The sequence below is a fragment of the Chiloscyllium plagiosum genome, unplaced genomic scaffold, assembly GCF_037043375.1.
Source record: "Chiloscyllium plagiosum isolate Xiang-an unplaced genomic scaffold, Cpla_swu_hap1 HiC_scaffold_24, whole genome shotgun sequence".
Taxonomy (NCBI): Eukaryota; Metazoa; Chordata; class Chondrichthyes; order Orectolobiformes; family Hemiscylliidae; genus Chiloscyllium; species Chiloscyllium plagiosum.
In genome coordinates this window covers 60,782,863-60,793,709 of record NW_028270162.1, presented here as the reverse complement: position 1 = coordinate 60,793,709, position 10,847 = coordinate 60,782,863, and positions in this window count along the sequence as shown.

Genomic DNA, 10,847 nt, shown 5'->3' with positions numbered 1-10,847 from the left:
AGCCAGATACACCAGAGTCGTTGACCTCCCACATCAAGCACATAGCGCACTGAACCAGCTGGGCAGTCATGGGCAGAAAAAGGGTAGCTAGGGACAGTAAGTAGGTCCACTCCAGGAGATTCGGAAATGCCGGTATTGGACTGCGGCAGACAAAGTCAGAAGTCACGTGACATCAGGTTATAGTCCAACAGGTTTATTTGAAATCACAAGCTTTCAGAATGCACCTCCTTTGTCAGGTGATGACTTCACACCTCCTGCTCTGTAAAATAAATGAACCATCAGTATACAAAGATGGCTTCATTTTCAAAGCTTTTTGTCTCACCCTAATAGTACTCTACATTATATATCATAGAATCCCTATAGTGTGAAAACAGGCCATTTAGCCCAACAAGTCCACACCGACCCTCCAAAGAGTATCCCACCCAGACCCATTTCCCTACCCTATTACTCTACATTTCCCATGACTAATGGACCTAGCCTACATATCCCTGAACACTATGGGTAATTTAGTGTGGCCAATTCACTTAACTTGCATATCTAACAACTGGGGGGGAGAAACTGGAACGCCTGGATGAATCCTATGCAGACATAGGGAGAATGTGCAAACTCCACACAGAAAATCACCCGAGTCTGGTCCCTCATGTTGTGAGGCAGCAATGCCAACCATTGAGCAACCATGCCGCCAATTTCCCAATTTTCAATTAGGAAATAGTGTTAGAACAATTTCTTTCAAATATTCTGTTGTCCCACAAAACCTCTACCTCCTTTTCTTAAAATTATATATAATAGGAAGATGACATTCAATACATCTTCCTTTAAAAGAACAACTCCAATTACTCTAGCTAATCTGTTCTTTCTCATAGAATCCTTACAGTGTGAAAACAGGCCCTGCGACCCAACAAGTCCACACCGACCCACTGAAGAGTAACCCATCCAGACCATTCACCCTACCTTAGATTTACCCCTGACTAATGCACCTAACCTAGGAATCCCTGAATAGTATGGGCAATTTAGTACAGCCAATTCACCTAACCTGCACATCTTTGGATTGTGGGAGGAAACAGGACACCCGGAGGAAACCCACGCAGACATGGGGAGAATGTACAAATTCCACACAAACAGTCGCCCGAGGCTGGAATCAAACCTGGGTCCCTGGTGCTGTGAGGCAGCAATGCTAACCACTGAGCTATCATGCCACAGACCTTCAATTATTTGAGTATATGTCTAATTCCCATCTGAAAGTAACAACTGAATCTATCTCCACTATTATACATACATATTCCAACATCATAAAAGGTTCTGCATTAGAAGTTTCTCTTATCTCTACTCTTGTTATTTTGCCAAATATCTTACATTTGTGCTTTTTGGTTATCACTGAAAATAGTTTGTTCCCATCCGAATCTTTCATAAGTTTGAGTTACATTGTATTAACTCCAAATATGTAAACTTTCAACAATACTGTCCATTTCAGTTACTTTCTTTCATCACCGAATACCTCTGTCTTTCTTCATCAAAGTTATGGCAAAGCTTCGGTAATTACGTTCTCTCATTCTGCCACATGCATACTTTTCAAATTAAATGGTTGTAACAATAAATGCCATTTAGATAGTGTGACATTTTTGTCGTTAAAACATTTTCCAAAAACCTTAAGGGCTTACCATCATCTCAGATATATTACTGGTAACATAAATGTTAAAATGTTGCAAACTCAAGGTCTCCTTCTCAATGGTGGAATATTTCTTTTGATAAACATTCGACTTTTGGGAAAAATACTGTTGTGAAGGTATAGGTGTGCATAGTACCTTTAAGAGAGAGTAGAAACTGGTACGAACCCAGAGAGGCACAGAGTGTGCTGAAAAATTTAAAAATGTTACATTTGGTTGAAACAAATAGCTGGAGCTGCGTTACCATTGTACAAAACAAATACAAATTTGGCCAATCAGTTTAAATTATGCCCCAGAGACCAAAATCCAATCGAATTTAAATTTTATTGTTTTGGATGACACCAATGAAATGATCTGATGTTTTGGGATATAGAATCGGACATTTTGAACATTTAGGGGAGAACAGCAAAGAGCTGCTAAGCACCAAAATTACAGCCAGCAGAATAGCTCTCTGAGAGATACCTGTCCAGAAGAGATTTGTGCAGCAGAAGACCGAAGCCAACCTAGAGAAATCTACAGAGAAAGTTCGACATCGAAGACAACAACTGGGTTTGGAATTGATTTGCTGAAAATTTAAGAGAGAATTTATTGGACCAGTATTGTAGAGTGGAAGGTAAAAGATAGATTTAAGAGAAAGGAGTTGTAAATTGTTTGTTCTCTTTTGAACTTAAAGAATAAGTTTTCCCTGGCTGAGGGGGTGACCTTATAGAGGTTTACAAAATTGTGAGGGGCATGGTTAGGATAAATAGACAAAGTCTTTTCCCTGGGGTCGGGGAGTCCAGAACTAGAAGGCATAGGTTTAGGGTGAGAGGGGAAAGATGTAAAAGATATAAGGGGCAACTTTTTCACGCAGAGGGTGGTACGTTTATGGAATGAGCTGCCAGAGGATGTGGTGGAGGCTGGTACAATTGCAACATTTAAGAGGCATTTGGATGGGTATATGAATAGGAAGGGTTTGGAGGGATATGGGCCGGGTGCTGGCATGTGGGACTAGATTGGGTTGGGGATATCTGGTTGGCATGGACGGGTTGGACCGAAGGGTCTGTTTCCATGGTGTACATCTCTATGACTATGACTATGAGAAACTCCCCAATAACCTTTGTTTTCACATCTTATGGAGCTATCTGTCCATGCTAATGATATGGCCTAGGAATATAACTTAGTAGTTTTGCGAACTCACTCTCAGTTAGGTTTATTACTAACCCCGTCTCTTGAAATCAATCAAACAATTCCGTGAGATGCTTCAACTATTCCTTCACATCTGTGACTAAAACTCACCAGATCATTGATGTCGACTGCACATTTGGTAATCTTGAAATGACTTTTATGGCTAACCTTTCAAATGTGACATGACTTTAAACTGGTGAAGTCCATTTGGTATCACGAAAGATGGCATTTTCTTTGTTCTTTCAGACAAAGGTATCTGCCGTGTCCTGTAAGTAAGTCAAGCTTAGAAATAAAGTTGCTGTACCCACCTTCTCAATGTGGAATATGGTATGAATCAGATTTTGTAACTGCATTGACTTTGTGATAGTCCGCACTGTATTGTTGGGTACCACCTAGTTTTAATACTGTCACTATGTGCGAGTTTCATTTGCTGCAGTGCATTTTGATAATGTCATTTCTGAGCATGCTTTCAATCTCCTTTTGTACCTTTGCCAATTTTAGAGGGTTAAACCAACATGGTTTGAGCAACCTACATATTGCTTACTTGGAACAGCATTTCCTGTATCTACATCATGTTTATTCAGTTTAATAATCCTGGTATATTCTCACATATTCTCCAGGTGATTGCAATAATTCTTTCAGGTCATTTTGATTTTCACCTAGAAGGTGCCTCAATAATTTTTCCAGTTTCTGAGAACTTCTTCATTGTTCAATTTAAGCTGAGGAATGTGAAATTTAGAATCATCTAGATTTGGTTTTTCACTTTGAGTTGTAACAAATTTTCCTTCCCTATCATAATACCATTTGAGCATATTCAAATGACACATTCTGTGAATTTTCCTTCTACCTGATGTTCTCATCAAATAATTTACCTCATTCAATTCCCTATCATTGATAAAGGCCACTAAACCTTGCTTTTAATAGGTCCCCACTGGTAGTAATGCTAATACTGTATCTCCTTTAGTGAAACTATGGATTTTTTAATCTCTTGTCTGCTTCCTATTTCATCACATGTTGTGCTATTTTTCAAGTTGTCTAGCCAACTCACCTGTTGTCCCTAGTCCAATAACATAATTTCACCAATTTTTCCTTAATTAAATGGTCCTCTTATCTCATGCCCAAAACCAAATTCAAGTGGACCTCATTTAATTGATTCATTAGGTGCATCCCTAATTGCGTAAACATGTGAATGGAATTCCTTTTTCTCAATCCTCTGGATACTCGTGATTAAAGTCCCTCAACATGCTGATGAAAGTTTGAAGCTGCCATTCTTGTGGTGATTGAAATGAGGTCAGCCTGCTGGATCTCATAGAATGTGAGTTCCCTGATTGGGGCTGTTCTTCTGGTCTAAACAGGCAGCCCTGGCTGACAGATAAAAGAGGTTTGTCAGAGATTCTGGCACACCCCACTTCTGGCTTTGAAGAGGTAGTGCTACAGTCAAGGATTGGTCATGTGTAGATAAAGGGTAACCTGGTGATGGCATACTGGCTTCTGTGGAGTTATTTCAGTGGCGACAAGAATGGGATTAATTCTGTAACTGTACAAAAGTCCCTAGTAGCTTAAACCCAACTGAACTTCAAACAATTGGCTTTATCATTGGAAAATGTGGCAAGCAGAGCATATAAATTGCAGGGTATTTTGATGGAGGTGGACACCCTTGCCAGTCTGACTAAACTTAGAGAGTACTAATTGAGTGCATGCAATTGCACAGCCTCACTCAGGACATATCCTGAACAGAGGGACTTTAGATCAAAATAAAATCCCAAAACAAAGCCAAACCTTGGCCAAATCTTCTTCAGGATCCGGGCTTAAAAGCCATTGTAGTTAAGACTATAAGACCATAAGACATAGGAGTTGGAGTTTGGCCCATTGAGTCCACTCTGCCATTTAATCATGGCTGATGGGCATTTCAACTTGATTTACCTGCACTCTCCCCCGTAGCCCTTAATTCCTTGCGAGATCATGAATTTATCAATCTCGGCCTTGAAGATGTTTAACATCCTGCCCTCCACTGTGCTTCGTGCCAATGAATTCCACAGGCACACCACTCTCTGGCTGAAGAAATGTCTCCTCATTTCTTTATAAATTGACGTCCTCTAATTCTAAGGTTGTGCCCACGGGTCCTAGTCTCCCCGCCTAATGGAAACAACTTCCCAGCGTCTACCCTTTCTAAGCCATGCATTATTAGTTTAGATTAGATTAGATTACATTACAGTGTGGAAACAGGCCCTTCGGCCCAACAAGTCCACACCGCCCTGCCGAAGCTCAACCCACCCAAACCCCTACATTTACCCCTTACCTAACACTACGGGCAATTTAGCATGGCCAATTCACCTGACCTGCACATCTTTGGACTGTGGGAGGAAACCGGAGCACCCGGAGGAAACCCACGCAGACACGGGGAGAATGTGCAAACTCCACACAGTCAGTTGCCTGAGGTGGGAATTGAACCCAGGTCTCTGGCGCTGTGAGGCAGCAGTGCTAACCACTGTGCCACCGTGCCACCCTTGTAAGTTTCTATTAAATTTCTGCTCAACCTTCTAAACTCTAATGAATACAATCCCAGGATCCTCAGCCGATCATCATATGTTAGGCCTACCATTCCAGGATCATCCGTGTGAATCTCTGTTGGACATGCTCCAGTGCCAGTATGTCCTTCCTGAGGTGTGGGGCACAAAGTTGGGCACAGTATTCTAAATGGGTCCTAACTACAGCTCTATAAAGTCTCAGAAGCACATCGCTGCTTTTATATTCCAACCCTCTTGAGGTAAATGACAACATTACATTTGCTTTTTTAACCACTGACTCAATCTACAAGTTAACCTTTAGAGAATCCTGGAGTAGCACTCCCAGATCCCTTTGTGCTTTGGCTTTATGAATTTTCTCACCGTTTAGAAAATAGTCCATGCCTTTACTCTTTTTTCCAAAATGCAAGACCTCACATTTTCTTGTGTTGAATTTCATCAGCCATTTCTTGGACCACTCCCCTAAACTGTCTAAATCTTTCTGCAGCCTCCCCATCTCCTCAGTACCACCTGCCTGTCCATTTAACATTGTATCATCGGCAAACTTCACCAGACTGCTCCCAGTCCCTTCATCTCGATCATTAATATATAAAGTGAACAGCTGCAGCCCCAAACTGAACCCTACAGGACACCACTTGTCACTGGCTGCCATTCCGAAAAAGAACCTTTTATCCCAACTCTCTGCCTTCTGTCAGACAGCCAATCCTCAATCCATGCCAATAGCTCACCGTGGGCCCTCACCTTACTCAGCAGCCTCACATGAGGCACCTTATCAAAGGCCCTTTGGAAGTTTAGATAGATAACATCCACTGGGTTTCCCTGGTCTAACCTACTTGTTACCTCTTTAAAAAATTCTAACAGGTTTATCAGGCACAACCTCCCCTTACTAAATCCATGCTGACTTGTTCTAATCCGACGCTGCACTTCCAATAATTTAGAAATCTCATCCTTAATGATGGATTCTAGAATTTTACCTACAAACCAAGGTTAGGCTAATCGGCCTATAATTTTCCATCTTTTGTCTTGACCCTTTCTTGAACAAGGGGGTTACAACAGAGATTTTCCAATCATCTGGACTTTCCCTGACTCCAATGACTTTTGAAAGATCACAACCAATGTCTCTGCTATTTCCTCAGCCACCTCCCTCAGAATCCTAGGATGTAGCCCATCAGGGTCAGGAGATTTATCAAATTTTAGACCTTTTAGCTTCTCTAGCACTTTCTTTTTTGTAATGGCAACCATACTCAACTGTGTCCCATGATTCTCCTTAATTGTTGTGATATTACTCCTGTCTTCCACTGTGAAGACCGACACAAAGTACTTATTAAGTTCTTTAGCTATATCCTTATCTCACAGCACGCGCCTTCCTGCATCAATTTGGAGCAGCCCAATGTCTACTTTTGCCTCTTATTTGTTTCTTATGTACTGAAAGAAACTTTTACTATCATTTCTAATATTATTGGCTAGCCTACCTTCATATTTGATCCTCTTCTTTCTTAATTCTCTCTTTGTTATCCTCTGTTTGTTTTTGTAGTCTTCACAATCTTCTGATTTCCCAGTGCTCTTGGCCACTTTATACGCTCTCCTTTGATACATTTCCTGACTTCCTTTGTCAGCCATGGCTATTTGATTCCCCCCACCCAACTGCCACCCACCCCAGTCAATCTTTCTTTTCTTTGGGATAAACCTCTGTATACTGTGTCCTCAATTACATCCAGAAACTCCTGCCATTGTTGCTTTACTGTCTTCCCCACTTGGCTGTGCTTCCAGTTTAATTTCATCAGTTCCTATCATATGCCCCAGTAATTTATTTAACTGTAACACCATCACATCCAATTTTGTCTTCTCTTTTTTAAACTGCAGACTGAACTCTACCATATTGTGATTGCTGCCTCCTAAGTGTTCCCTTACTTTAAGATCTTTTACAAAGTCTGGCTCAATACATTGCACAAAGTTCAGAATAGCCTGCTCTCTTGTGGGCTCCATCACAAGCTGTTCCAAAAAGCCATCCTGTAAGCATTCCATGAATTCCCTTTCTTTGGATCCACCTGATGAAGGGTTATTCCTGATATTTCTGATGAAGGGCTTTTGCCCGAAACGTCGATTTTCCTGCTCCTTGGATGCTGCCTAACCTGCTGTGTCTTTCCAGCACCACTCTAATCTAGACATTATTCACCCAGTCCACCTGCATATTGAAGTTCCCCATGATCACGGTGACCTTGCCTGTCTGACATGCCCTATCTATTTCCTGTTACATCTTGCGCCCCTGCTCCTGACCATTGTTCAGAGAGCTGTACATAGCATCCATTACGTTTTTTTAGCCTTTGTGGTTCCTCACTCCACCCACACAGACTCAACATCAGTTGCTGCCAATATGCAGACTCAAGATAGCTAAAGAGTCCTATTAGACTCAAATTGAGTAGACTGGTATCCAGGTATACATACCTGGGAAAGTCTACTCACATCTGATTTGGAAATTAAATTGCTCTGCAACATCCAAATCAGAAAAAAATAAAATAAAAATGTATTTGAATTGTCCAGTTCTAGTGGTAGCCGATGCCAGTGCAGCCACATCAGTAATTGCAGAACCAGTTGTTAACATAATTCACTCCAGACTCCAAGCTCTTACGTCTGCGCATGACCTCGACTTGGCTGAGAACCCATTTCAGGGAACCTTTACAGATTAAGGGCACAACTTCGATTCTGGTCTCGTATGAAAAGTAGCTGGTTCAGTTACTAGTGACTAGTAATAGGCTAGGGCACAAGCTGGCTGAGGTGAAACTGGTCGCAAGAGATTCACTTAGGTTGGTTCAACATTTTGGATGAAAGTTTGTGATAACACAAACAAGCCCCAGTTGTCCTGTTAGAGGGCAATGCAGTGCTGTCCACAGCTTTGGGTTGCAATCAGAGGTGGTCTGCCAGGAGGTTGAGTAGTGAATGGAGTATTGAGATGCATTGAACTGCCTCCCCTTAACAGATATATCACTGGTGGTGCCTCGAATGGTGAAGTCTGTCATGGTGTTAAATTTTCTGGACCCACTCTCAGTCATAGCTGACAATATGAGACATTGGATGTAGAAAGGTCCAGGACTTGCAAAACTGAAACAACTGATGGTGATAGGAGAAACCAAAGGAACATCGCAACTAGAATTGAAACTTATTTTGGATCCAGAGAGACCAGCTTACAGCAGAGGATAACATATCATTATGGGAGAAAGAGTGATTGCCCCGAGCAAAGGTGGCCACTGCACCATGGCCACCCAAAGGTGCAGTGATTGGAACCAGGAATACTTTATTGATTACAAAATCCTTGATTAGGGTTGCTAAGCTGGTCCAATCAGGAAAGCCTTGGCTGACCAATATAACCAAGAAATAGGTTGAGGCAGCGTGCCATAGAGGGGTGCTTTATAGCCTATTGCTGCCCCTCTTCCGCGCTTACGTTAGAGCCCGGGTTTCTCTGGAGAAGGAGCACGCGGTGTCGACCAACACCCTGGAGTTGTTCAGGGAGAGGTGGGTGCCGCAGGGAGTGGAGTGCATTATTTCTCCCTCCAACTCTATTTTGATTTAGTCCCTACCCTCCCCTTCACTGTTTTGATCACACAGCACTGCCCTTTGATGTGAAGGGCAGTGTTTGTCACTGGCCACCCGGGTGTTTTCCTATCTTCCTGGTGGTGGAAATTGAATAAAGATTCGTGCACTTTGTGTCTTTCACTGTGTCTCACCCCTGCACACACACACACCATGGGTGCTGGGGGAAAAAATAAGCACTACCGTACTTAGGTGGTAGTGTGGGGCTTTAAAAAAAAATAAAAAAAATAAAAAAATAAAAAATAAATGGGGAAAAAAAATATATAACCAAGAAATAGGTTGAGGCAGCGTGCCATAGAGGGGTGCTTTATAGCCTATTTCTGCCCCTCTTCCGCGCTTACGTTAGAGCCCGGGTTTCTCTGGAGAAGGAGCACGCGGTGTCGACCAACACCCTGGAGTTGTTCAGGGAGAGGTGGGCGCCGCAGGGAGTGGAGTGCATTATTTCTCCCTCCAACTCTATTTTGATTTAGTCCCTACCCTCCCCTTCACTGTTTTGATCACACAGCATTGCCCTTTGATGTGAAGGGCAGTGCTTGTCACTAGCCACCCGGGTGTTTTCCTATCTTCCTGGTGGTGGAAATTGAATAAAGATTCGTGCAATTTGTATCTTTCACTGTGTCTCACACCTGCACACACACACACACCATGGGTGCTGGGGCAAAAATAAGCACTACCGCACTTAGGTGGTAGTGTGGGGGTAAAGAAAAATATAAAGGAGGGAAAAAAAACAGGAGATTTGGGTGCCGGGGAAAAAAATAAGCAAGAAACGAAAAGAAAAAAAATATATAACCAAGAAATAGGTTGAGGCAGCGTGCCATAGAGGGGTGCTTTATAGCCTATTGCTGCCCCTCTTCCGCGGTTACGTTAGAGCCCGGGTTTCTCTGGAGAAGGAGCACGCGGTGTCGACCAACACCCTGGAGTTGTTCAGGGAGAGGTGGGTGCCGCAGGGAGTGGAGTGCATTATTTCTCCCTCCAACTCTATTTTGATTTAGTCCCTACCCTCCCCTTCACTGTTTTGATCACACAGCACTGCCCTTTGATGTGAAGGGCAGTGTTTGTCACTGGCAACCCAGGTGTTTTCCTATCTTCCTGGTGGTGGAATTTGAATAAAGATTTGTGCACTTTGTGTCTTACACTGTCTCACACCTGCACACACACACCATGGGTGCTGGGGGAAAAAAATAAGCACTACCGCACTTAGGTGGTAGTGTGGGGGTTAAAAGAAAATAAATAAATAAATAAAGAGGAATATTTCAACAGGTCGAGGCAGCGGGGCGTGGAGGGGGTCGTTATAAAAGAAAAAAGAGGAGTTTTCCTGTGAATTGAATGTTTTCAGGCAACCTACTTGAGCTGATGCTAGATACAAAAGCATGATCACAAGGTGGTTTTTCTATCTTGCCACTCAGTAGTTTTTAGGGGTGTGGGGAAGTGAAGCCCTTCAGTGTGAATGAACTGCCTCCTAACCCTCTTGTATCATATGTTCCACTTAGTCTGTAGGATGTGAAAATTGGAAAAAAGACACTAATATCTAATGTTGCAAATGCAGCAACATCAACTGTCAAGTACCTCAAATGATCTTATTTAAAGAGCAAAATAGCATGGGGCCATAAATGTTACTGTTTATTTGTGCTGTGATCAGTGGAATGCAATTAGAATACTTTTTTAAATTAAGCAAAGATGCCTTGAACATATGATTCTTCTGTCAATTGAACTGGATGAATTATTTAGCATGTACAGCATAAAGCCTACATTCCTGTAGGCATGTGTATATATGCCATAAGATATCAAACTGCTTAGCTCTGGTTATGAAAACCATTTCAAAACAACTTTCATTTGTATAACTTTTATGTTGTCACTTTTTTAAACTTGTAAGGCCAATAAAGTTTAATACAAGTGTGAAAAA